Source organism: Pteropus alecto, unplaced genomic scaffold, assembly GCF_000325575.1.
Source record: "Pteropus alecto unplaced genomic scaffold, ASM32557v1 scaffold40, whole genome shotgun sequence".
Lineage (NCBI taxonomy): Eukaryota > Metazoa > Chordata > Mammalia > Chiroptera > Pteropodidae > Pteropus > Pteropus alecto.
Genome location: NW_006431919.1, coordinates 3,196,598 through 3,221,564, shown reverse-complemented (window position 1 = coordinate 3,221,564; position 24,967 = coordinate 3,196,598). Strand labels below are relative to the sequence as shown.

The 24,967-nt window shown below is 43.4% G+C and overlaps 1 long non-coding RNA gene across 1 annotated transcript in view; it reads right to left on the bottom strand.

Moving 5' to 3' along the window:
- Nucleotides 1-24,967, bottom strand: part of LOC112475245 — a 222,223-nt gene that overhangs the window by 83,012 nt on the left and 114,244 nt on the right. The window contains exon 7 of the long non-coding RNA XR_003044651.1: nucleotides 4,942-5,036. This is a non-coding gene — a long non-coding RNA (uncharacterized LOC112475245). The remainder of the gene's footprint in view (nucleotides 1-4,941; nucleotides 5,037-24,967) is intronic.

Sequence of the window (24,967 nt, the reverse complement as noted above, 5' to 3'; positions counted from 1 at the left end):
AATCAATATTTTATATCAAGGATATAAGCCTGGAGTTCCCATACCTATTTTTAGCACCATGTGGAGAGAGCATTCCTAAGAAGAACTTTAAAAAAGTGATAGAGCACACATAGCAGTTAGGGCTCTAATAGAGAGCCAACTCAAACCAACTTCAATAGAAGCAAAACTACAGGCAATGGCTCTCCCCGTCTGGCATCAAGAACAGGAGGGAGGGGGAGCTTTAATGACATCATTTTAACTGCTAGATCCAGTCGTGCCTGAAGCCAGTGCGCCCCTTGATTCCAAAGTGGGGAGCCATTAACTGTTGTTTTGTTTTTGCTTAAGTTGGTTTGAGCTGGCTTTCTACTAAAGCCTTAGCTACTATGTGTACTGTATCACTTTTACAAGCTCCCTGGGAGAATGTGATGTACACTAAAGTGTGAGAATGAAACCATGGCTTCTTTAAGATCTAACCAACAGAAAGAGGAACAGAGCAGGACACTCTGGATTTAAACAAAATGAACATACAACTCGCGGCATAAGCCTGGCCCGCCCCTCTAGCTTAGATTCATGCCATTTTCTGCCTTTCCCACACTGAGCTTCTTTTAGTTCCTCCAGCAGGACACTGCTCACCTCAGGACATTTGCATGTGCCTATCCCCTCATTCTTCAACAGAGCTGGCTGATTCTCAGTTTCTAGGTCCCAAATTCACTCTCAGAGAGTCCATCCCTGACTGTCCCATGGAAAGGAGGTCACATTTCTCATTACCCACCATCTTAAACCCCTTGTTTTTAATTCATAGCTTTTACCAAATTTTAATTACTTGTTAGCTAAATCACTGCTGTCTGCTTCTCCTATTAGAATATAAGCTTCAAGAGAGTTAGAACTGAGTCTGTCTTGATCACCATTATCTTTCCCGTGCATGGCATGGAGCCTGACACAGCACGGTTCTCAATAAGTACATTTAAATAAATGAATGAATCGCCACAACGTGATAGGCTCTCCTTGGGAAGAGAAAGGAAGGGAAGTCAGCATCACCCATTACCTCCCTGGGTTGACTCAACTGACAAAGAGGGAGGAGAAGGGGCTAGGAGAAGAAACGAAGAATTTGCTTCCATGAGAAGTGGCAGATGCTTGTCATGTGCCGCCCCTGTGCATGCTTCTGAGAGAAAAGCAGAATTGTCAGGTAACGCTCAGCAAGATGTGCTCCCTGTCTTCAAAGGGATTCTCATCTGGCTGGAGAAACAGTTAAACAAAGAGCAGTGGGGGTGGCGGCAGAAACCCAAAAGAAAGCAAAGATGATACTTCATCTTTGCAGACACTATTAACATCCTATAGCAAAATAATCTGTGAACGTAATAGAGAACACAGAGGCATAGGACAGATACACCTATATCATGCCAAGAGAGAAAGCTGCAATTAAACTGACACCCCTTATTCGACAGCCTGCAGGCTCTCCAGCAAGGCTTGGGTTGGTGCTGCATCTCGTTCTTCCTCGGTAACTTTGTCTCATTTCCCTCTTCTGATGTCTTGTTGCAGTAATAGGTTTGTCATTACAGCTCTGAAGTCGGAGCAATGCGCAAGAACAGGGGAAATGAGAGGAAGAAAAAAGAAAGCTGACCTTGAGCAGACAGCCTCTGGCCTGAGAGCTCTTGCTACATTAAGATACAGAAAGAGGCACGTTTCCTCTGGCTTATATTTGCCTTTCTTCTTCTGTGGCTCTCTCTGAAATGAGCTACGGGGCACAGGAGAGGCTTTCTTTGGAGATGTGTATGTTCAGGTCCCTGAAAGAATTAAATTATGTTCAAGAGGCACATACTTAAGTTCTCTATTAGGTGAGGGAAGAAGGAGGGAGCTTACAGATAATAAATGTTCCTTCTCTGCCAGGTTCAGCTCTGGGTAGCACCCACAGGAAACACCAGTAAAGAAGAGAGTCAACGCCTGCCCCTCCCCCATGGTGCTAATATACTAGGGAGGAGAGAGACAGATAAACAAATGAATAAGATGCATAAGACAACAACAAATAAATAAATAATATGAGCCCACAGGAATACACACAGGCAAGTCTGAAATTCCATCCCGCCTACAAGATATTTCACCGGGGAAACCGACTTTGCGGAAAACACTCTGAGTCCGCAGATCAGTAAACAGGCATCAGGAGAGTGGAAAGACCCTGCGAATGGATGAGTGAGAGCTCTCAGAAGACAGAGGGGGTGCCTCACCTTGGTCAGCTGAAGGACCTCCCACGAAAAAAATGCTGTCCTGTCCCCTGTGGCTCTCCTCATGCACGTACACTCTTATTTTCTTTAATTACACTAAAGAAATGCGTGTCCTTTGCCTCGGTCTGTTGGTATCTCTTCATCAATCACAGTCACCCATGAGACAACCGTACAAAGATGATTTCAGAGAGCAAGAGAAGTCTAAGAACCAAGGAAGCTGACACTGAGTGCCTAGGACGGGGAGAGCAACATCCACTGGGATGCTCGGGGAAGGCGCGTCTAAGGATGTGATGAAACAAGGCAGCCAGGCCAGGATCAGACACAGGACACAGCTGAGGCAAATGCCTGAAGGTAGAAGCGAGGCTGGCGTTTGAGGAGCAGAGTAAAGGTCACATGGCTAAAATGGTGCTTCAGGTGTGGTCCCCAGACCAGCAACAACGGCATCGCACGGGAACCTGTTAGAAATGAACATCCTTGAGTCCCACCCAAGAATCGGAAACTCTGGGAGAGGAGCCCAGCAACGTGTGTTGAACTGGCCCTCCAGGTCATTCCGAGGCTCGCTCAGGTGTGAGAACCACTAGGTTGGCAGATCGTGGGAGAAGAGCTGCCTTGTAGGGAGGGTTGAGCCCGCACGTGCTTCGGAAGTGAATTGCTAGCCTGGGAAAAGGAGCAAGTCAGTTCATCTGAGTTTTCAATCATTGTATCCCCAGCAGTTACCAATTTGCCTCCTATAGAATGTATGTTTAATAGGTGTTTATTGAACAAATAATTTAATATAAATGTAAATACTGAGCCTCTATTTTGAATGGTCTGATACCAGTTACTGGACAAAGGATATGTAAGGTCAATGGTAGCTTATGGTTTACAGATGGAGATAAGACAGAGAAATGCAAAGAAAAAAATGAGACCACTAGAGTCAGATGCGCTGATATGGCAAGAAATGAAAGGTAAAGACATCATGAAGCGAGTAGGGTCAGAAAAACTAAAAAGCAGACAGACACGCTCAATAATCACAAAGGTTTCAGCATTTGGTTTGGGGGCAAGCAATGTAGTTCATTAACCCCCTAGGGGATTACTATATGACTGGCATAGAACAACTATCATTCACTTATTGTCTCCAAGTAAACAAAAAAAAATGTTATATCGATTAGATCCATCTTTAAAAAAAAATAGAAAGAGTCTTTACTTAAATGGAAAAATTCTCAGCTTTATGGAAAATTCCACTATCCGAAATGCTTCATTTCCTGAGGCATTTTAGATAGCCAAGAATTTTACTGTATTGCTATTATTTTTATGACCAAAGAGTTCTCACAACCCATAGTAGGTGATATTGGTGTTAACGAGGTCAACCTGGAAGCCAGTCAGAGTGCTCTCTGTGCAAATCCTGGGGCCAGGGCGTGTGTGTGGTGGGTGCAGCGGGGTGGGGAATGTTAGAGAGAGACCCAAGCCAGTGAGCTCCTCCAGTTGTCAGAGGTCAAATACTGTCAAGAGGTCAAATAAGTCATTCAGGGACACTGGCCTCTCCACTGAACCTCTCCTTAACAGAGTGGATTTGAATAGAATTTTCCTCTCTTTCCTCCTCCCTTCCCTTCCTGCAGTTAGTAAACTCCTGGGATGAAAGCACCTTCCAGATTTCTTTAATGTACCTCTGTCTCCAGACCAGAGAAAACGACACATTCAGAGGAGACACGGGGGTGATTAAGAGAAGCCTCAACTTCCTCCTATTACTTCCCAGGCAGGAAGTTCTTGGCTGTCTAATCCAAATCCTTCCTGCTGCATGAAGCTCACTACCTCTCATTGAATCTGGAAGTTCCCTCGGCAAGGGAAAAAAAACAGTTCATAGGGATGTAGCTGTTCTCAATTGATCTTACTTATTCATCTACATTTCCAAATCAAGAATAATGATCTCACTGTGTTTTCTATCATCGTTCCCCCCTCAACAATCAATGTTTTATGAAGGATTTGCTTCCTGCGAGAGTACCAAAGAAAAAGCCCTGGAAGCAATTCTTTTGGGTGGATTACACACACACACATACAAGATATTAGGAAAAAGACGAGGAGTCCAACTATTAAATGTATCTGCCCATGAATTAGGCTGCCCAGAGTAGAGCGTTCCCTGTAAACGGGAGGTAGGATTACTTCTAGTCAGTGGTTAAGGAACAGATGAAGTATTGAACTAGATGTCCCCAGAAGTCCTTCTTTGCTGAACGGCTATGACATTCTGTGATGCAATGAGACTTCAAGCTGGAACATGAATTTGGGCAGGAGCTACAAGGACAGAGGGGAGCAGCACAGTTTTGCTGGGCTTATGTGATGACAAAAGCCATGCTAGGATTATTCACTGGCAATGCGATGGCATCGGTGACAGCATCATCGTCATCACTGCAAACATTCCTCCAGTACCAACAGTGTGTCAGGCACTGTATTCATTATTTCAGTCCACCTTACAACAGCCCTCACAGGGAATGACTATTATTAGCCCACGTTACTGAGGAGAAACTTGAGGAATGGAGCACTTACATTATCTATCATCGCAAAGGTTGTAAGGAGCAGATGCAAGACTCAAACCCAGGTTGACTGGCTCTATCACGCTCTCTCCTAAAAGAGTCATAATAACCCTTGTGTTTTTAGCATTTTATCTGCTAAAAAAGAAACATGGTCTCTTTTCATCATTACAGAAGTCTCCTGAGGCCAGGAAGTTATCCATAAATGACAAATTGGGGTCACAGAGGGAGATGCTCACCTGGCTGTCAGAAGCAGAGCCTCTTGGTACAGAGCCACATGTCCTCTTCTTGTGTTCACACTGCCTGGCTCTCCTGCAGCTCCTACCCCAGTTACCTAGGCAGAAAAGTAGTACCTGGTTAATCCCCTGTCTGTTAACTGGTCACTCAGCCATGTACCCTGAGTTCCCAGATACACTCTACTTACAACCACCAAGTCCCTAAGGAGGGAAAGGGCCAGAGGGAAAAGGGAATTAGGAAAGATGATGCTCAGGCTGCAAATCTATTAAACATTTCTAATGTATCTTTTCCTTCAACCGCTAAGCCTACCAGTCCTTAAATTCTAGAGATAATAGAGACTGAGAAAAATGGTGTAGATGGTAGAGGCTTTGTACATCTCTTGGGACATCAAAGTTGTAAACAGAAACACAGAGCAAACAGCAAGCAGAGTTGCCTGGGGTCTAGATGAACAAAAGCCCTACAACTAGGGAGAGAAATAAGAATTCACCCTGCAATGGTAGGAGCGGGTGAAGACACAAGGCTGCCCGGTCTCAAGTGGCTGAGGCTACAGTAGTTGCAGACGCTCCTCTTAAAGGGGCCATGTCTGGAGCAGACTTTCGCGGTGACAGACCTGCTCGCTCTAAGCATCAGCACTGGGTTGGCTGCTCAGGGGATACCAGGGACTTACTGGGGGACACTGGGTTGTTGGAGCGAGGGCTGGAGGCTAAGCTTACTCCTGAGCAGAAGTGCTGGTGGTATCCATTGTTCCTCTGTTGAGCTCCCCCTACCCCATGTGCAGACGCAGCGCCACCATAGCTGAGACGTCATCAAACTGGATAACAAAGGTCTCTCTACCCAGGGGATTCCCTGAAACTTCACCTCCCCTGACTCCCGGCCCCACCCAAGCCACATCCAGTTGTGTCCTCAGCGTGTCCTATGCCCCTTGCAGAGCAGCTCTGAGCCCCACACTGGTGGCAGCTGGCCTCGGTTTCTGGCATGGCCTTTTGAGGCAACCATAAGCACGGCATCTGTGAATTGCTTCCTGAATTTTACCAGGTGGCCCCAGAGGGGCACAGGCTGGGGCTAAACTTGGCCTGCAGCTGGACCCCTCTCAGGACTGTGCTATCGGACACCTACTACACAAAGCCACACTAATAAGACCGGGAGACTTAGGAGCTTTGCTTAGTAATTAGAAACAGACATGAAAAGGCAGCCAAAATGGAGCTCTCTTCTGTTCTCAAAGTTTCTCTCAGAAACCATATGAGAGAACAGAAGAGAGCTCCAGGAAAAACTGAGTCAAGCGATCTAACAGATGCAGAGTTCAAAACACTGGTTATAAGGATGCTCAATGAACTTAGGGGAAGTGTAGGTGAATCCAGTGATAAGTTTAACAAAGAGATAAAAAAACATAAAAATGGAAATTATAAAAGGGAACCAGTCAGAAATGAGGAATACATTATCTGAGATGAAGAGTAAATTAAAGGGAATCAACAGAGTGGATGAAGCAGAGAATCGAATCACCGATATACAGGATGGGGAAGCGGAGGTCGCCCAATCAGAAGAGCAAGAAAACAGAATCCAAAAATATGATAATTTAAGGAGCCTATGAGACAAAATTAAATGTAACAACATCTGTATCATAGGGGTACCTGAAGGAGAAGAGGGAGAACAAGAAGTTGAAAATCTATTTGAAGAAATAATGATGGAAAACTTCCCCAACCTGGAGATGGAAGTAGACATACAACCCCAGGAAGCTCAAAGAGTCCCAAAAAAGATGAACCCAAAGAGGCCCGCACCAAGACACATAGAATTAAAATGCCACAAGTTAAATACAAAGAGATAATCTTCAAAGCAGCAAGAGAAAAGTAGTTAGTTACCTACAAGGGAGCACTCATAATACTGGCAGCTGATTTCTCAAAAGAAACTTTGCAGAACAGAAGGGCTTGGCACAAAATATTTAAAGTGATGAAAACCCAGAATGTACAACCAAGACTACTTTATCCAGCAAAGCTATCATTTAAAGTCGAAGAACAGATAGTTTCCAAAAAAAAAAAAAAAAAAAGCTAAAGGAGTTCATCACCATCAAGACAGTATTACAGGAAATGGAGGGACTTCTTGAAAAAGAAAAAAACATGTATCAAAAACATGAATAAAGAATGGTAATAACTACATATCTATCAACAAGTACTTCAGATGTAAAAAAATATTAAGTGCTCCAACCAAAAGATAGGGTGGCTGAATGGATAGAAAACAAGACCCTTACATACGCTGCCTACAAGAGACTCGCTTCAGATTAAAAGAGACTCACAGACTAAAAGGAAGGGGATGGAAGAAGATATTGCCTTGATGGACCTAGAGGGTATTGCGCTGAATGAAGTCAGATAGAGAAAAACAAATGCCACGTGATTTCACGATTTGGCCAAAACCTACATTTTGAGCTTTATCTATAAACACATATCTAAGCTCCAGTCACAGTAGTATCCAAGAAAAAAAAATCCTATGCACATGCTTCTTATGAAGATTACTCTGCCTGAACCTTTGCCTACTTAAGGTTATCCTCAAATGAAAACTTCTCTCATCTGGCCCTCAGTCTAAATCTCTCTATGCTACCCCTACCCCGAGTATCATACTCTGTATTCTAACTATGTGTGAAGATGTCTGCCCCATGGCCTCTTACAAAACTAAACATACTTCTTAACATATGATAAAAGCAACCATACTCCTTGGTATTCACCCAAAGGAGTCGAAATCTGCACACCCACGTTTACAGCAGCGCTATTTATAATTGCTAAAACTTGCAAGCAACCAAGATGGACCTCAGCAGGCGAAGAGATAAACTGTGATACATCCAGACAATGGAGTATTCCTCAGTGCTAAAAAGGAATGAGCTCTCAAACCATAAAAATACATGGAGGAAACTTAAATGCATATTGCTATGTGAAAGAAGCCAATATTAAAAGGTTACATAGTATTATGATTCCAACTACATGGCATGCTGGGAAAAAAAAAACAAAACTATGGAGACAGTAAGAAGATCAGTGGTTAACAGGGGTTGCAGGGGAGGAAGGAAGAGGCAGAGCACAGAGGATTCTCAGGGCAGTGAAACTGTTTCTGATGTCACCATAATGATGCATATGTCATTACATATTTGTCTAACCCATAGAATGTACGATACCCAGAGCGAACCCTAAAATAAACTATGGACTGAGGGTGATGATGGGGTGTCAGTGTAGGTTTATCCATTGTCACTAATGTGCTACCCTGGTGGGGGATATGATAACGGGAGAGGCTATGCATGCAGAGGGACAGGAGGTATATGAGAAATCTCTGTACCTCCCCTCAATTTGCTGTGAACCTAAAAGTGCTCTAAAAATTAAGTCTATATTTTTTAAAAAATATCTGCCCCACGCATAATAAACTCCTTAAGAGAAAGGAGCTTGCCTTCTGCTCCTGTATACCCTTCATACCCTGTCCCTCCCGCCAACACAGAGGATGCTAGTAAATCCTGATTGAATTGAATTAAATTGAGAGGTCATCTGGGGACTAATGGTTAGAACTTTATCATAATTTGGACTCTCAGACAATAGGGAAGTTGAAGGACCAGTGATCTCTCTCTTCAGAACTCAATTATCTGCATAAGAACACACATCTCGGATATCTAGCTATTAATTTGCTCACAATCGTCTCGCCACCAAAGTTCACAAATGGCCCTTTCGATTTCTCAGCCACATCTCGGTCACAGGAAATGAGATCCTCTTCCCATCCACGGACGCACGGCGGCCCTCGTACCATCTCCCTTCTCCAGCCTGGCCCCCCAAGTCTCCTCACCTGTTCTTATTCCTTTTCATCGCCCCAATCCACTACCTGGGCATCAAAATGCCTGTTACCACAGCTTTCTTGGGGCCTGTTACGGGACTCACGGTTTACTGCTCAGCATCATAAATCGATAGCTGAAGACTGTAGGTTTTATTGGCAGCCTGAGTCAAAGGAATCTATTCTAATTAATCCTCCACACAAAAAATGATGGCCATCAGCCATCTCTGAAGCAGGAGACAATGAACCCAGAGTTAAAAAAAAAAAAAAAAAAATGCAGGCCCGGCTTCTCATGAAATCAATACAACTTCACTCTGAGTTCTGTCCTGGGTCACACAGAAGGGAAGCATGTGTGGCTGAGATCCCTGGAGATGTCTCCAGCCATGAATCTGATAGCTGAGGAGAAGCTAAGGAGGCCCTGGCACCACAGACCCCAGAGGACTAAGGCCCAGCAACTTCAGAGGACTTTAACCCTTTGATACACATTCATTCGTTATTAGTAAAGATTCATAAAATTCGTGTTTCATGTGTATGGCATGACAGGACCTCCATATCTTGAACAAATAGGAAGTGGGGAATTCTGGGAATGAATGAGACAACAGAAGAGAAAATTCACATCGTTATAAAAACAGGGTGATTGGATGGTCCATCGCTCAGTGACCAGCCTGCCACGCAATTTCAGGGTTGGTTCAGCAAGACCCTGATGAGGGGTGATGTGGGCCACCTCACTAGCAGGTCATGGCCAGGGAAGACACAGGAAAGTGGCAAAGCTCACAATCAGGGGAGAGTGATGCTGCTCTTCCAGATGACTCACTGCGTGGCAGAGACGTTGTAAAGCGTGGGCTGCGCCTGGTTTCAAGTCCACTTCTTTCTACCTGGATGGCCTTAAGCAACTTAGCTTCTCTGAGTTTGTTTCCTCATCTGAAAAATGGGGTACAGTAACAGTAATTAGTTACCAAGCTTTTTGTGAAACTGTCTTCATGCTGGGATGGTGTACGAAATACTAAGTGGTGTGTTTTTTCCCCTTCACGACCCTGAGTCCAAATCTTCCTTCGCCCATTGAGTGGGTCAGAACATTGAGGCCAAGACTGCCCAAGAACGAGAAGTATCACAAAAGAACATGAGGAAAAAGATAGCAAAATTCTCCACTTTTAGACTTTTTTCAATATAATATAGGAAAGACTAAGAAGAATGTAGAACACACACACACACACACACACACACACACACACACACACACACACACGCCCCTCCACCCTGACACTAAGTTATACAATTCTCCAAGCTCAGGGAGAGGAGAACAGCTGAAGAAAAATAAGGAAGAAACCTCAGACACTAACAACAGGCCCTGGCCCTCACTCTGACCATCCCCATCCTGCTTCCCAGTTTCTTTCTGGGGTTCCGGGAGGATGCACACCCCTCCTATCAACGCTTAGGCCATTCTGAGGGCAGCAGAGATGAGAGGCTACCTGAGAGGACAGAGCGGGTTACGTGATAGCCTGGTGCAAAGCCACCAGCCAAGCAAGCAGCACTGGTGCTGATGATCAAAGCCCAAGTCAGGGCAAGTGGGCTTCTCTGAGCCACCTTGCAGCAGCAACTCCCACAGAAAGAAAGAAGGGGGAAATCTTGGAATTTCCAGAATTTAAACCCATAAAACTCAAATATCTGATATGATCGAGTTCCCCTGGAAATGACTAGAATATATGTTCTGCCTTCTGGTGGAATGGAGCTCAAGAAGGAAAGCAGATTCAGTTTCAGGAAAATAAAGAAAGTTATGTTATGGTAACCTGAGTCCGTGGCAAATACACCTGTATATATATATACACATATATATGTGTGTGTGTGTGTATATATATATATATACAGAAGTGTATATATATATATATATAGACACACACACACACACACACACATACATACATACATATGTATATATTAAAAGTAATAATAATTATCATTATTAAAATAATGTAGCAACCACATTTATTAAGTGCTTCCATGTGCCAGGCAATGTTCTCACAGCTTTATATAGGTTACATCATTCACTTCTCACAGCAGTAGGTATATAGGTTCAGTATGATTATCTCCTTTGGGGAGACAGATACACTTAGGTAGGTCACTTGATAACTTGACCAAAGTTACATCACAGAAGTAGAGGGTCCAGAATTTAAATTCAGGCCATCTGGTTTCTGAACCCACATTCTCAATCACTTTTGCTTCTTGCTTCAACGTTGAGCCTTCAACATACTACAGCACATTTAGTTATAATTTATTGCGTGCTGACTATGATTTGGGCACAGTGCTAAGAGCTTTACTCTTGTCCTATTTATATTCTTTATAATAATCCCGGGAGAAACATTTATCACCTTTTTAAAGATGAGGAAGCTGGGACTCTGCCCCTGAATCTGTTGGGCTCCAAAAAGTGCTCTCTCAGCCCCTTTCTCTACGACCTCCAAGGAAACGTGCACGGAGGGCTCGGTTCGCCTCCAGCCGTAGAGCGAGGGCTTGGTGTGCGTAGCTGCGGATATTTGGAGAGTGATGGTGAGGAGGGGATATGGGTTCCATGGCAGCCCAAGTCCAAAGGCAGGGGCCAACGGGAAGGGCTGTATAAGAATCGGTGTCCAGTGTCACCAAGGAGAGGCCTGGCAATTACTAGATGTGTATCCAGTGATGCACAGAGAAAAGACTGGGGTCCCGGCAGACAGCTGGAGTGCTGGGCACACGGAGTGGGTTCCAGGTGAAGCGGGGATGAATACTGGATCTGAGAGCCACCCGATGGCCTATCGCCAGCGAGACCTGACTCAAGGAACCACGCACGGTGGGCCTGAGGTTGCCGGCCACAGCTCAATCCAACAGGCAAGGTGGAGGTGACAGAGTCTAAAAGCGGAAGACACTGCTTCCACGTAGGACTCTTGTTCCCTGACCGCAGGCCGTGTCTTCTAAGAAATGATCTTAACAAAGTTGACCCTTCGCAGAGCATCCGGCATCCTGTCGCCATTCCTGCGGGCAGCACTTTAGCATGTACAAAGCCCTTCCACGCCCGTTATGTCGTTTCATGCTCAGAGTAACCCCCGGCAGTGAATGGGGCAGGTTTGAGACTACGAGTCTCGTTTAATTGAGGAGGAGACGGAATTCTGGAGAAATGATGTACCCAAGTCACACAGCGGCTTAGCAACTGTGTCAAGAACAGAGTCTAGACCTCCAGACGCCAGCCCAACGCATCAGAAAGGGCATAAGGCTAAATAGCTAAGAAACACATTCACTAACACTTCCATGGTGCTAATTATATGCCAAACATTGTCTTAAGTGCTTTCCACGCATTAACTCACTTACTCCTCCTTACAACGCTTGGGAGTTAGCACGAGTGTAGCCTCCATGTCACAGCCGAGGGAGCTGAGGCACAGAGAGGTTAAGGTACTTGCCTGACATCACAGAGCAGATTAAATGGCAGACCAGGACTCAAACCAGGAGTCTGATTCCAGAGTCCATGCTCTTAGCTACTACATTAGATGGGGCGAGAGGAGTGTTCTTTCTGGGGTCCAGGCTCCTTGGCCCCCACCTTCCTTCGAGTAAGAGGAAGCTCTAGAAGACCTGGCGGCGAAGGCACCCTGGGCCCCCACGGCTTAGGCTGATCTAAATGCAGGTGCTTCACGCTAAAAGCCTGGAAGGGAGGTGAGCTAAGAGAGCAGGTGCTGAATTGCAGAAAAGTTAAATATGGAATGGGAGCATCGAAGACTGCAATAAGAGCAAGGAGGGTAAAAACCAATTTCAAAGCAGAGCCCCAGGCAATGATTTAGAGAGAAAAACCAATATAGGTGGTATCACATAATAACTACACCAACACCTTCCATTTACCTCGCCCTTTCCTTTGGAGGAGGCCAAAGAAGTTCACAATTGTTATTACCATTCTTTCTTCTCAAGGCCCGGGACCTGCTGAGGATGGCTGAGGGCTTTGTCGTTATGTGAAGGGAAAAGGGAAGCACCACGAGGTCAATGCAGAAATCACAGAGCAGTATAAAGTAGCCATCAAAGCCAACCACCTGGGCTCAAAAGCTGATAGGTAAAAGTCGATGCATTGAAAATCAATTCGGCCAAGGATTGATTCACAAAAAGCTGTCAAACAAATGCCAAAATCCACGCTAGAAGAATTGGCCACTGCCATTTTACCTCCAAGGCATGAGCAGAAAGAGAGAGAGACAAGCGGGGGTGGGGACACGAGGCAGAAAATAGGGAGCAGGAATAAAGAAGTGACGAGACAGTTAAGTTCTCATAGAAGAAAGTTCTCATAAACCACCAATTCGCAGATAAAGCCACAATCGAGCCAGGATAAAATGTCTTCAGTGAATCAATGAACTGGTCATCTGGCAAACTGATCCTTCGGCAAACTGGCTCTCATCCCGTAGGGGTCCTGTGGGGGTCCCCACTGCAACAGAGCGAGCAGCGGAGAGTGAGTTGTATCTCTGGTCATCCTCTCTCTCTCTCTCCACCTGCTTCGCCTTAGACAACAGGCACTCGGTCTCCTCTCCTTACCAAACTAGCTCTCGGGACATGATCTGATCATTGTCATCACCTCTTCAAGTATCATTTGTTTTTTTCTTTTTATCCATTTGATACCCAGACAGACAGGGCTGTCCACTCTTCCCCATACACACAATCTCTACATCCTCACCCCTACACATTTACTTATTCCTTGTACCTGGAATGACCTCTCCTATCTTCTTGGATAAATAAACCATTTCAATGTGCCAACTATAAAAATTATATTTTAAAAAATTTGACTGTGGTGATGGCTGCACAACTCTGTAAATACACTAATAATCACTGAATTGCACACTAAAAAAAAAAATGGGTGAATTTTACGATTTGTAAATTATACCTTAATAAAGCTTTTTTAAACCACCTAAAGGGCATATTTTAGGAATGTATACTTCCACCCTCTACCCCTAGAAATTCTGATTTAGTGAAGGTAGAAGTAATCTGTATTTTTAATCATCAGCCCATGTGATTCTGATGCCTGTGGAACTCACCCTAGGAAACATCAGTCTGCATGGAAACTCAACTCAAATGGTCCCTCCTCCCTGAACCCTGCCAGCCAGAAGCAAGCACATCCTTCTCTGAATGTCATGGTACCTATCTAAATGAGCTCGCTCAGCCTGTCTTGTAGTACAGATTTCTGCACATAGCTCTCTCTCTCCCACTCATACCTTGAAAGTCAAAAACATGTCATCCTTATCTTTCGAAATCTCATAATTCCTTGACATCCTTTGTTTAGGTATACCTTGGTTTATTCCACAGATTAGAGGTCATATTATATGTGTCATTATATACTCTGAGGAAACTGGATAAAGATGCTTAGAGGGATCAACAGGTAGAGAGGATGAATGAATGAGTGACAGGTAGATAAAAAGATCAATTGAATGGATGACTGGGTCATGGAAGATGAATAGATAAATGGTGGTTAGATAAATAAATGGGTGACTGGACAAATGTATGAAATAAAGAAAGAACAAAGGAATAAAGACATGAATAGAGTCATTTACTCCCAAATGTTAATGTCAGTCCTACTGTGCCCTCTAAGGCTAGTGGGGTCAGGAGAACATAATTCCATTGCACACACCCAAGTATAGGGTGACATTATTGATCACATGAGAGGGCACTGGACTGGGGATCAGACGACCTGGTCAAGCACCCGCTTTGCTACTAAGTGTGACCTCATCAAAGTCATTTTTATTCTCTGAGTCTCAGTTGTCCCACACATTTCCTGCCTATGAATAGGCACTAACACCCTTGTTATGCGGCTCCACCAGGTAATTTTGAAGATCACATTATCTAATTAAGGTGGAAGGCTATATGATAGAACTGTCTTATGAGGTCCTTTAAGGAATACAGGGAAATAAAATTTTTAAAATAAAAATTAAGGTGACATTTAATACTTTTACAGGGGCCCAAAGAAACAGCTTTATGCAAACCAATTTAACTTTATGCAAAGTTAGAGCTCCCTGTGCCTTGCTCCTGAAATGGAAATACGACCCACATGCCACTTGGGTATAAATTTTAAAAATAAAATGGGATTAGGTCAAAAAGAATGGGTTTTGATCCAGGCCTCAACGTTTATTAACTATATGACTTAGGACAAATTATTTTTTTCCTAATCTATAAAGTGGGCATAACAACATTCTATTTCACTGAGTTGAAAGAATTAGATTGATGATGTTTATAGAGCACTCAACACAATGTCTTGCACAAAGCGAGCCCAGAGAAAGCGTTCTGCGTTTGCTCTCTTCTCTCCTTCCCTGGACACTATACTCGTCATCAGGAGCACTAAGTAAACGAAACAGGCAAAGGCAGTTTCACCACTTTACATTTCTCCCTGATCTGTATCTTCAACACCGTCTGTTTAGAGAGACATCCAGTTTTCTCCACCTTTCCTGAACCAGCTTTATTAGTCTGGAGTTCTACCTGTGTCCAAAAGCAACAGATGCATGGACTTTTCATTTATCGAACATCTGTTACACATCAAATTCACCAAATACCAGTTGAGCATCTATGTTCCTGTGTGTCCAGAGTAGTGCTGGGAACCGGACTAGGAGCACTTAGCATGTGCGACTTCACCCTGCAACGATCCCTTTAAGACCTGGTCTCATGGAATGCATCTTAACTCGGAAGCAAGAATCATCATCTCTACATGCTCAGCTGGGTTACCCTTGAGGACATGAATCCACAGAACCAAGCCCTAAAACTAGATTATTTAAGTCTTTCCCAGGGAAAAAGAGAGATACTGAGTTTAAGGTTTCATTCAGTTCTATAACAGAAAAGCACTGGACTGGGAGTCTAAAATTCTGGGTTCTCATCTTGGACCAACTGTTAATAGCCATGTGATTTTTCAGCAAGTCCTTTCCCCTCTCTGGGCCTCGGACGTCTCATCTACAAAATAGTAAGTTAGATCGGGATATGGATAGCATTAGGACATAGATCTGTGATTAACAGTTTGGGCACAGCTCCAGTGCACAGACCACTCTTCAAGTAGCACTGGGCATCTAGGATCGGTGAGATCTATGCCACCACCCCTGACATCTCCAGCCTCATTTCACAGGAATTGTCCCCTCCCTTCCTCTACAGCCATTGTACTCACCTTCCTCTAGCTCTTGCTACCTGCTTTCTTCTGCCTCGTGATTTTTTTTTTAAATTCTTTTTATTAAAGCATAGTTGGTATACAATATTATATTAGTTTCAGGTTTACAACATAGCGATCCAGTATTTATATACCTTACAGTGTAATCACCATATCAAGTCTAGTAACCATCTGTCACCGTGCAAAGTTATTACAATATTAAAAATGATATGCTGTTCCCTCTCTCTGGAACTCTCTCCCTTTCCTCTTGCCTCATCCATTCAGTTAGCTTCAATTCGTCCTTCAGGTTTTTGCTCACACGTTATCATTTCCTCGGGAAAGCCTGCTCTGACCACCCCCTCAACACACATCTACCCCTCCATCTCCCCCGACCCCACATGGTTCGGGTAAGTTTCCCTCATTACTTGCTTTCACAGGGCCAGATTCCATTCCTTCACACGGTTACCTCGGTGTATATTTATTCATTCGTTAGAATGATTATTTGCTTAATATCCGTCTCTCCTCTACGCCACAAACATCAAGAGGAGGGACCATCTTTCCTCTGCTCTCCTGATTCTTCCAGCGGTTAGCACCGGGCCTGGGCGCCTCGTAACGTTCGATAACAATTTGGGAAATGTAAGAATGAGAGGACTGAGCGCCTCTGATTCATCAGTGCCCTCCTTTTCCTCCACACAGTGCAGTTCCTTCGACTCGAAGCGGCCATGTTGTCTGCCAAGGTTTCACTTCTACAAACATTTCCCTGCGATTCTTCGTGTCTGTTTGGCTTTCCCCCTACACCCCACTGAGTGCGTGTACCCCGGGCCTCCTCCCTGCCCATCAGTTATTGCTTCCACATGCTGTTGTCTTTACAGTGTTAGCCTTCTATAAACAAATATTCACGTTAATATTAATTCTGCATCTCAAACAGCAGATCGCTTCGATACATGTTTTGCCAAGTGAGGCTGTGGCCACATCTCCCAATCACACGGGCCTTCTCAAACAGGCAGTCGTACAGGGCAAACTGAACGCAAGGTGACGAATGCCTGATGGCAGCGTTCCAGGCATGAACAGCAGGCAGTGGACAGGGCTATCCAAGGGTAGTGCCTCTGCTGGCCTTGAGTCCTAATACAGAGGCAAAGACCTGTCCCTTAAGAGACACTGCTTCTAAGAGCTTATCTCACTTCAGATAAAATAACCACGGGTATAGGGAAAAGAGCCCAAACTAAGAGAATGATGACCTGGACTCAGCTAGTGACTCGTTGTGTGGCTTGGCCACATCACCTCTCCTCTCTGGGGCTTATTTTCCCATACATAAGATGAGGTTGATTTAATGGTCTCTAAATCCCCAACTGAGACATGTCACCAACCCGCAGAACAGTATGATTTTCACATGCTAGATCTCAGTGTCCTCTCTAACCATTTTATTGATTATTCAGTAGATAATTATTAAGTATTCACTCCTCTATAGTCAGAGCAGGGGTTAAACAGATGAAGAAGACAGATACAATTCCTGTCCTTTTGGCCTAGGAGAGGAGGCAGATGCTAAATAAATAATTAACTACCTAATTAATTAATAATCATAATCAAAGCTATAAAGAAAAAGTGCAGGATTTCATTGAGCCTAAAGCATAAGATCCCATTAAATGGTGTAGGGGGAGGAATAGCTGTTTTGAGGAAGTGGCATTTGAGCTGAGAAGCAGTTTTTACATGTGTCTGAAGCCAGAACTGCCAAATCATCTCATTTAACTACAGGATATCTATAAGGTAAGATGGTGGAGCTGGGATTTGACTCTAACTCTGTCTGATTTGAGTACCTAAGCTCTAAACTACCCTAACAAGTTGCAACTGAAGGAATGGAGAACTCTTAGGTAGGAAGTGGGAAGAAAGGATGGTTTTCCTATGGGGAAGAAAAGTACAGGACTAGCTATAAAATGGGAATGAATATAGGGAATTATCTCAGATTAAACAACACTATTCACCCCCCACCCTGCCCCGCTCCCACCGAAGAAGCCTTCCCTGAGTCTCTTAACTAAATGAGGATCAACTCTAACACACTTTTAGCACCTCTCCCTTCTTTTAGCACTTGCTACCATTTTCATGAAACAAGCAATGGTGAATGGAGTTATTTAAATGTCTGTCTCTCTCATGGCACGTAGGTTTATGAGAGAAGGTGCCATGACTCTCTTGCTTCTGCTACACTCCAGTATGTGATACAGTGCCTAGCGCATAGTAGGGGCTCAGTAAGTACATTTAAAACATGCGAGTTATGTAATTGATTGATAGGCGATGGGGAAAAAAAAATATCCTGATGGCATAGGATAAGGAATAATAAGAAGATAAATAAAACAATATTAAGAAGTTCCTTGAAGACCAAGAAGACCGCCATGTTGATACTGCAGGTCATAGGGAGCCACTGTAAATTCATGATCATATCTGCATAAGGAAGACTGTCAGATTAAGGAGAGAAATAACGCAGCTAAGGGAGAGCCTGATGCTCTAACCCAAATATTATCACCATTCAAATCAAGACCAGCACTTGAGATGACAAGGATCTTATGATGGTGGGAGTGAGGATGCAGTAGAAAAGATATTATCAAGGAAACAAACAGATGCACGTTCTACCCAAGACATTTCTCATCAAAAGTTAATAAGCAGATAGAGACTTAAATCTAGGTCAGTGGAAGAAACAGGTAAGACTATACCTGACTCTATAAATGCTACTTCTTCCCTTTATAAAAGACAAGATTTCACTAAAACTCAGGTGTTGTCGAACAGAGGTAGAAAATATATTCCTTTATCATTCTATTTGCTTCTAAGTCCTATGCACGACCAGCTAGGGGTAAAAAGAATGTGTTTCCTGAGGTTTTCAGAATGTTGTGGGTCATTTCCCAGTGAATCATTTACTCATCCACATTTCTACATCTACCGTTCTAGATCACTGACTTTAGAGCACAGCTGTTCCCAGAGCAAGGCCTCTGCCCACATATCCCTTCCTCTCTTGGACAGAATGCAAGTGGGAGTGCTTTGAGCAATAAGACCTCAAGTAAGACTCTTAAGATGCTTGCTTTTCATACAGAAGATCTGGGTTCAAATTCCAACTTTGACACTTACTAGCTGTGAAGCATTACCCAAATTAGCTAATGATATATAAACTGCTGCTTAGAGACCCATGAACCAAACGATGGTTCTGGATCCATGGTTCAGAAACACGAATCTTCCTGGAGGATTCTCATTAATGGAACAAATAGTCATTGACCACCATCTGTGTACCAGGCATTGTTCTGAGTCGTGGAAAACGGTGATGAGCAAAGCAGATGGAGACTCTAGCCTAGTCTGGGCAGACAGATACAAAATGAAAACCATGCAAGCAAGTGTAAAATTGTGACTGTGCTAAGTGCTGTGAAAAAGAAATTCAGGGTACCAGGGAAGCCTATAAAAGGGGGATTTGAACCAGACACAGAGGTCAGGGAAGGCTTAATCTGAGAAGTGAATGAGAAGTAGGTTCAGCTTACGTAAAAATGGGATGGAAGAAATACTCCAAGTGGGACAACCATGGGCAGATCACCTGTGGTAGAAACACAGTGAGTAGGAAGCATGGCCAGGTGGTCGGTAAGTCTGGGCAGAGAAAACATAAGGGATAATATGACGGAAAACGAGCCTCATGAAAATAAGATCATGGAGGATCTTATAGGCCATGTCCTTGAGCATGTTTTACCCTAAAATCAATGGGAAACTACTAGAGAGGTGTTCGGCAGTAGGGGTGGGGAATGGGAATGGGAATGGGGGAAGTCACAGGATCATTGCCATCCAAAACAATCACTCTGACTGGCCTGGAATTGGGGCTAGAGCAGATGCAGGGTGGCAATCCGGGCAAGAGAGGATGGTATATTTGACCAGGATAGTACTGGGCATGGCAAGAAATGAACGAACTCAGTGTTCATGGAAGAAGCAGAATAGACAGGACTTTTTGATGAACTGGACTGGGGAGGGAGTTTCAAGGACAGCCCCAGGTTTCCAGCATGTAAAACTGGCCAGAGGGGCCATTCATTCACTGGGAAAGGAACCTAAAGATGATCAGGTTCGGAAGTAGATTACGAGTTCTGTTTTAGACACATGGACATTTCGATATAGTGGCAGTGCATGTGAAGCATCTAAGAAATGTTAACTAGGCAATTGTATATGCATATCTGGGACTCAAAATATATGTTTACAAATTATTGGTACCCAATAAAGTAATTCAGTAACAGGACACTAACAAGATCACGTGAGAGGTGAGAAGTGAGTGCCCACGACTGGGTTGGCCAAACAACATGTCCCTATTCAATACTCGTGCTTCAAGGGCTCTCCTTTTTAAAATAATAAAAGCAGTGATGATGGTCAGCTGCACTTATACAGCCTTACCATTTTTCTAGGCACTTTACACAAATCAGCTCACTTAACTTACCCTTCCCCATAACATAAAACATATATCCAAGCATTCTTGTCTCTGTTTTACACGTGTGGAAATTGAGGCTTAGGAAATATTTTATTTGTCCAAGGTCACGTACCTGGTAAAATAGTTGATTTCTGGCCTATTCCCAAATTTACAAAAATCAAAAATTATTTTGATTCCAAAAATACTCCTCAAGATTTTTCCTCACTGAACTCATCACAGTTGCAACACAAGGTACAATTAGCACTAAACCCGAAAGGTACAGGTAGTGAGTATAGTCAATGGGAGGATCCATGAGGGTAACAGTAAAAGAAGCCAAGTAAACTCCCACAGCCAATGGTCCAGCCCACATGCTCAGCCTCTGGTGATTGCTGGTGTCTCTGCTATGCACTGTTTCCTCCCCACATTAGTCCCCAGGCCAATATGAAGAATGGATGTAATGACTTCACCCTACACTGACCCATTCATTATAAGAGATGATCTACACCAAATCCCATGAGGCTCCCTGAGAGAGAGCCAAACAAATTTCAACCCAAAGAGCAAACATTTACTTCTCTTTGGCCCTGGACAAGTTGCTCATACCCTCCCTGATGCCATTCTTGAAAAACAGTGACGGTAATATGTTTACACCCTAGGTTATTTTGAGGATTAAATAATAGGATGTTTGAGAAAATGCCCAGCAAACTGAAAATTATGATAAAATCAAACTTATATGTGGGAAATTTTCTCTCTCTAATGGATGGCTTTTGGCCTCTGAGATCTATTTCAAGCACCAAACCAGATTAGTGAAGAGAAAATAATTGGGAACAGCAGGTAACAAATGGGATCTATGAGAAAAGTTTTCTTTTTTTTTTTTAATTGACATTAACTGACCTTAAAAAGAGGGATGAGAAGTTGACCTAGTAAGTTATTTCTCCTGCCAGGAAAAAATAGGATGATGAATGTGACTATGGCTTAGCCTTTTTAAAGGACAAGAAGCGTGTCTTGGTGACCTCAGATACTCCTTATCATCATATTCACTCTCCTTGCAATCCTTGTGCCAGGTGCTTGATAATAATTCCAGGAGTAGTCACAAGAGTAACACTGGTAGCTAACATTTTATTGATTAGTTACCATGTGCCAGCCACTGTGGGCTAAGTGTCTTATGTGCATTATTTCATTGAGTCTTTGTTGAGAAGTATTGATCAGAGGAGGAATCTACAGTATTTAAGGAAAGGTATCCAATCAATAAATTCGAGTGATCATGTACAAGCCATCAAGACTAAATGAGAAAGTAAAGGGGTATTCTGGATGAAAGTGGGGAATGTCTACATTTGGGGGACCCCAAAGAGAGAGGGACAGAGTGAGAGCTAGACCAAGTAGTTAATCTTGCAATAGATCCACACTGCACACACTTCACTCTGAATCACCACCTATCTTGAATGAATTACAAAATGTCACTTGGAATAACAGTAACAACAACAAGGTCAATCCCAGCTCACACGTGCACTGAGCACTTACACTCTCCAGGCAGTGTGCTGAGTACGTATTAATTTTACATATTAATTTACTCCGTCCTCTCAACAACCTAATGAGGTAAGCCTGTATGAATTCATTCATTTTAAATATAAAGAAACTGAGGTTCAGTTTAGTAATTTGGTCAAGCTCACACAACTTATAAATGTTAGAGCCTGGATTCACATGCAAGGTTATTTGAGTCCAGCATTCAAGATTTTAAGGAGGATACTTATTTCCCAGTTCTTCATCCTACATGGCAAGTCCTCATCAGGAGTAGATGCTCCATCGTGAGCTGTGGGTGTGAAGCTCTTCATATGAAGACATTTACAGAGGTTCAGATGCAAATGAATTTTGGGGTCCCATCAAGTCAAGCAGGGACTGAGTTTGGTCTTGAACTATGAGGTATATCCATGATCTTATGTTCTTTGGACTCGAAGTGATTCATGGGTGACTTATATCACCTACCTATCATCTTTCAAAGAACCCTTAGTTCTCAGGGGGTTTTTTAAACTCAAGAATTAGAAAATCAAGTGACATCTGAGCCAAGCCTCATTCTCATGGGAAACTAAACAGACTCTCTTTAAAGGAAAACACACACACACACACACAATTCACCAAAGGAAGCAATGAGAAACTCAACACACTATTCACAGGAATAAAAACCACAAAGCCTGGATTCAGTTCTCCAGGCTTCGGTTTTCTTATCTGAATAAAGACCAGTTTGGACTGAAAGATTTCTAAGTTGCCTTCTAGCTGACAGTCTATGATACCATAATAAAAGGCTTTCTAAGGAACCTGACAAGAAATTTGGAAGATTTAAGAAATGTCTGGCTTGAAGAAGAGCTGAGTAAAGTGCCATTCACCACTAACTTCTCCCACACACAGCAAAGCTGAGCCACCCAACTCTCGATTCCAAAGGTGCCTGTGCCTGGCTGGATTTCCAGTGTCCCCCTGCCTTTCCTACAGGTTTGGAAGCACCAGCAACATAAAAGCACTGCTCTGCCTTCGGAGAGTTGTAAGACTGTATGCTTCCCCATTCTGACCACCTACGAGGAAATCAATGGGTGAATGGAGATGTGAAGGTTTGGCAGGTGACATTCTGAAATGGATTTCATGGGGATTTTTTTGGGGTCTGTTGTTTTTGACTTCCCAGCATGCATTGTATCTTCCAGCATCAGAAGCCCAGTTTTCCTTGGGGAATCGTCCACTTTCTATCCATATGGCTTAGTTGGGGGTAAACTCAACCACCAGCCAGACTTTGGCCCACTCACATCCTCCACCCTCTGACCACTGAGATGGTTTCAGAGATAAACATGCAACCTAGGCCAGGTCCACAGGAACTTACACCCAGATTTTGTTGTAACTTTTGAGAAATCGATGCTCACTTTCTGTTGGAGCTGCTGAGATGTAAGTCTGGAAGGAGAGGTTGACATCCTTTCTACCCCTTCAGGAAGGCTTGCCTGAGAAAGACGGCACAAAGGCAGGCAGATCCTGAACTCAGAGAAAATCAAATGACTGATAACAACGTGTAAGCACCTAGATATCACGATGCCTGAAGTTCAGCTCCACTCTCTTATCTTTTTATTATGTCAGCCAACAATTTTTATTTTCCTTTGATAAACTCAAGCTACATTCCTTTCACTTGTAACCCCCAAAATCTTGAATAATATATATTTTAGTCAGAAAACAAGTCTTTATTAATTTCTATTAACTAGATATTGTATGTAAGAAGAAGAAATACATGTCATGGTCATATATACTTCTTGAGTAATTTATGCTCTTGGTATTTTAAGGTTTCTTCAGGTACTGACATTTTATGACTCTTGGTGGAGGAGGTGATTCGATCCACTCCTCAGACACCCATACTGCTTCCAGCTTTCCTTCACTGCCTCCCACGCTTAACTCACCTAGACCTCAGTCTCTGCTCAGGGTCTCACACATACCCCATCCAGTCCTCAGGTTCAGAGAAGACTCTTTCCTGAGACCACACAACTAATAAATTGCCCATGGCAGACATCGGGGAGACAGCCTTAATTCCCCTTCCCTTGCCCCCGCAAAACAATTCACCTCGAAACTTTCAGCCTCCGTCTCCATTGGATCGTCTTAGGCTAGGCCACTCTTGCCTTGACCACTGTGCCAGCCCCCTTCCTTTCAATCCTGTTCCCCTGAGAGTAAATTATCCCACAGAATGAACTTCCTAACGTGTAATCATTGCTCTCTTGTTAAACTTTCCTTGGCTTCCTAACTATTCTTAGAATAAAGTGCAAACCTCTAGCCTGCCCTAAAGACCCAGATCATCTGACCTGCTTTCCCTTCATTCCCGCATCCCCTCACATTCCCCACCACCTCCTCCTCCTCTGCTCTCTGGATACCAAGAACCTTGATTTTTGTTTTTTGTTTTTTTTTTTAACATACCAATCCATTTCCTGCCTCAGAGCCTTTGCATATACTGTGATGCTCTCACTCCAGTCCTCACCTGGCTGATTTTTTCATTTCCTTTGACATGCAACTTAAATGTCATTTCCCCCAAAAAATCTGTGACCATCACCACTACCAAGATAGTCTTATTCCCATACCCTTCCACAATTTGAAGTGGAAGGTTTATACATTTACTTGTTTATAGTCAACCCGACTAGAATATTAGCTTTATGGAAACTGAGACTTGGTCTGTTTTGTATATTCTCAGCATCTAGTAGGGCGTCAGGCTCATGGAAGATGTTCAACAACTGTTTGTTGGGAGAATGAATGGTTGAGAGTGGACATGATGGTATTCTAACTCGGGTCTGTCTAGGTTTCAGAAAGGTAAATATCACTGTGAGAAGCTTCCCAAACTTATAATCAGCAATCCTACTCTTGGTTGTGTCACTTGAGAAACATCACCTCGAGTGTTCTGCTCTGTAAAATGGGATCACCATGGTTACTGTGAGGCTCGAGTGGTAAACGCGTGTACCAGCACTGAAATATCCAGAGAGAAAACAAAAACGTCTATAAGATACACCAGGCATCACAACTCCGGTGTCATGCAGACACAGGAACTTTCAGCCTGTTGCATTCTTCAGCAAACTTTGACTGAAATACAAACCAAATGGACTTCCTAACCTTTAGTTTTTAATTTAAAAATACTGAGGAAAGATGATGAATGTTAAGGCAGTCACAGTAGAAGATATATTACCTTCCATTGTTCTCTGCTCAGATC